Raw genomic sequence first — 4,199 nt, forward strand, 5'->3', positions numbered from 1 at the left:
CTGAAGACCACGTCCATCTGGCATGGAAGGTTCTGCTTGCTTTCTCCCGGAAGTTGTGTGTAATGCTGTAAAGAGTACTAGTGGTCACACCATGCTATAAAGTTAAAGTGCCTTCAAGGTTGGAAAGGAACAAAGATCCTGAAGCACTGGGATACCCAGATATGGAACTGAAGAGGTCCTCTTGTCTTTGTAGACCCATAGCTGCACAAAATAACATGTGGGCCAATACTAAGCTTGCCAGCCAAGCTCTTCCTGGTTACATGAAACATCAGGTTGTAAGCAAAGAAGTCATTAAGCTTTCCAGCAATAAATCACTAGGGTAAAACTGTGTCTCTAAATGATGTGCTGCTATAGGGAAGCTGAACCAGCACTTGCTTGGAATTGGAAGGTAGATGGGAGAGAGGAGGGGCCGTGAGAGGATCAGTAATGAAAGAATACTGCTAAGAGCCAGGGAAGAAAAGCCATCTGTTGTGTAATGGAAGAGAGTTTGGCAACACTGTCTTCCATGATAGTATGGAACAAAAAGAAACTGACTACAGTGTTTGGCTAAGATCACAACATATATTCATTTCTGGCTTGAATGAAGAAAGTGGCTTTTTTTTTTCTTTAAGTGACAAATGAAAAGCAGAATGAGAAAGGGTTTTAACATAGGACTACAAAGGGTCAGACAGCTTTTCCAGGTGTGGAAATTTAAAAAAAAAAATTGCCTTAAGATAAAGATAGAGTAAGGATAATAAGTTCTAAGACCTTTATTCAGAAGTGATATGTAAGGGCATGCTTACCATGTCTCATCTAAATAACCCACAGGCTTCTAAGCATCTGATAGATAATAAACCTTCTTAGGAACCTGCTAGACAAAACGTAATGACCTGAAATGAAGGGTGTGTCCCAGTGCAACTTATTTGAAAGGGACTAATTTGTATGTGATTCTTCTTTATACAGTGAGCTGTCTGAGATTTACATGAACTCAGTAACTTGGCAAAGTAGTTTTATATAATAAGTTAGATGTTTTTAAGGCAGTTCAAAATTGAAATGATCTAAAATTTACGAAAATAAAACTACAAAAACGAATCAAAAACCCCAGAGGGCAGAGTCTGAACCACATTATGACTCCCAGGGAATGTCAGGACCAGAGTCAAGTAAAGGTACTGAAGGTATAAGTGGCTGGGTTTCAAAAGGCCTCCCAAACCCCTACTGAATCATGTATTGTACTTCCTTTGGCATCAGTATGGATCGAAGTGCGACAGAGCAGCTATGGCATCTTTTGCTTGGCAGGCTGGCAGAATCACACCTGAGGATCCTGCACCAAGCCTGAACCTGAGTTACATGAGCACCTCAACCTTGGACCAGTGTCAAACACAGATGAGAAGGTGTGGTTCTCAGCATAGGACTAAAAAGACATTACATGTGGGGCCATTATGCATCTTAGCAGTCAGCTTGATCTCTGTTCTCTTGTTCAGCTTGGTCATCTTGTTCTCTGCACATCTGCTCCTTTTCCTATCAAGAAGTGTACACTATGCAGCAGTGACTTACTTGACTCCAGAGCATAGTGGAAGTAGAACCTGGGGACAGTACAGTCAACTCATAATGTCCTCAGTTTTATTGCAGCCTTTAGACCCTTTGCTCTTGGGATAGTCTCCCTTAAGAGGCCAAGAGCATGCTATCTGTCTTAGGGCTCTGTTGTTGTGATGAGCACCCTAACCAAAAGCACCTTGGGGAGGAAAGGGTTTATGTGGCTTACCCTTTGGCATCGCAGCTCATCACTGAATGCAGTACGGGGCAGGAACTCAAGAAAGGCAAGAACCTGGAGGCAGGAACTGATGGAGAAGGTATCACTGAGTGCTGCTTACTGGCTTGCTCTTGATGGCTTGTTTAGTCTGTTTTCTTAGCGCACCCAGGACTACCAGCCAGGCATGGCAGGACCTACAATGCACTGGGTCCTCTTACATCAATCACTGATTAAGAAAATGCCTTTCAGGCTTGTCTACAGTCTCATATCATGATGGTATTTCCTCAGTCAAGGTTCTTTCCTCTCAGATTACTCTAGCTTGTGTCAAATTGAAATAAAGCTAGCCAGCACAGGGTCATATGGTCAAGTACATAGAGATACCCCAACAAGCTCATTCAGGATTCCATAGAGGAGTTCTCCACCAACAGCTAGGCTAATTTAAGCTGTGAGAGTGGGCTTCCTCAGTTGTTTGACCTAGCTGAGGTGTTAGCTGTCTCTCACTCCAGCCACCACTTGCTCCCAAGGGAAAATCCACATTCAACATAGAAAGAAACCACTGGATGTTGGTGTTATTTACTGCACAACAGAAGATAAATCAATCATAACCATATTTTTTTCTGTAGGATGGAAAAATATCATTATTATTGAAGAGACATGGCAGCTGGTGTGTCTACACATCACAATTTAGAACAGATACTAGAAATTGTCATAAATTTCTCACTCATTGTTTTAACGCTATTTCTAATGAATACTCTCAAGTTACAAAGCCAGTAAAGAATGGTGAGTTATTAAAATAACCTGTTGAATTCCTATGCAAATGTTTGTATATTCTAATACTCCTAAAAGTAACAGAATATATATTTCATGTCACTCTATTAGTCAGGCAGGGTTCTCTAAAAGAATGAAACAGATAAAAATAAACATATATTACAAAGTGGACTTAATAAAGTGCTTTATCTAATGTGGGCTAGGTAGTCACAAAGTGATTCTTTGTATATTGTAGACACTAAGAACCTAGCAATTCTTAGTCCCCCGTGATGGATTCCTATGCAGTCCCAATCTGGAAATGAAGGCCCAGAGGATGGTGGAGAGCCACTTATCCATAGTCTTTATTGAAAGCTGGAGAAGCTGAGTTCTGATGGCAGCAAAGGTAGGGGCAGAGTAGTAGATGCATTCACCAGCAAGAAGTATAGGTGTGCAGGCAAAGCATCTTGCCCAGCCTAAGCCCCAGGTCACTTTACAGTTGTAATGCCCCTGGAAAGTGCTACCCACTGTGAGGGAACCCACCCAGAAGTGTGCCTCTTAGTTGATCCCAGATCCAATTCAGTTGATAACCAAGATTACTATTACAGTCATCTTGTCTGCTTTTAGGTTAACATGGGATTTTCGAGAAGTTGTAGAGTAAAATATTTGCATGTAGTCTAAGGAACACATTTAAATGAAAACTCCTTCTCCAATCTCTATTTAAAGCATGACAGATAAAATATTTTAGAAGCTGCACACAAGAGTTTCGGGTAAGAAAAACAAGGCTTCAGCCACTCTGAGGTATTTTATGTGGGGTCTTGGGGATTCCTCCTGTGCTCTAGGTCCTGAACTGCCTGCAAGTTAGCCAGTGCTCCTTTACATTTTGTCCTTCCCTGAGTTAGTCTTGTTTGCCCAGTGGCATCCACTTTTCTTGTATTTCGCCAAGTGATGGAAGCTTGCTTCTTCATTCACACAAATACTGGCCTCTATAGTGTACCCGGAACAGCAGCTGAGATGACCACTGAATGACAACACCTCGTTCGAGTGGACAGTGGAAAGCTGCAATGCTTTGTGTCAGCAGTGGCTGAGGTTCACTAGTTGTTCTCTGTCCATCTTCCTATCTGTGCTCTTCCCAGAGAAACAAATCACACCATCCAGCGCCATTCCTCTCCTAGAAATCCCCCAGCCTAAAGAACACAAAGGTTATTAAGGAAGAATTGACAGGATGGTGATTGTCTCTCAAAAGATGTTGTGATCATTCAACTGAAAGCTACAATTTATAATATAAAAGCCTGATAGGGCCTGGGGACTGAAAGTACCAGAAGCAAGGTCAAAGTGTTAGGAAAAGAAAGGAATGAGGGTTAGAAAGATCCAGAAAAAGAGCCTGCAGGATCTGTCAGAACCACAGGAGACATAAATAGGGGCTGGGAAGAACGAGCAGGAATATAAGGCAGGTGGTAAAAAGGAACTCACTTCACAGGCTGCGCAGACGCTACTACACAGGAGAGTCCATGTCTACACGTAATTATAGTCATTATAGAATTCAAATTCAATGGAAATTCAAAAGAAAAGAATCCAAATGGACAAAATCCCAGTCACCACTGAGAATCCTCAGATGGATCTGTAAGAATTCCCTCATAGGACTTGATGGAGTGTTTTCATGTGAGTGACCCAGTCCCCAACAGTGCAAACACACACACATACACACACACACACACACACACAC

Source organism: Mastomys coucha, unplaced genomic scaffold (genome assembly GCF_008632895.1).
Source record: "Mastomys coucha isolate ucsf_1 unplaced genomic scaffold, UCSF_Mcou_1 pScaffold14, whole genome shotgun sequence".
In the NCBI taxonomy this organism is placed as follows: Eukaryota; Metazoa; Chordata; class Mammalia; order Rodentia; family Muridae; genus Mastomys; species Mastomys coucha.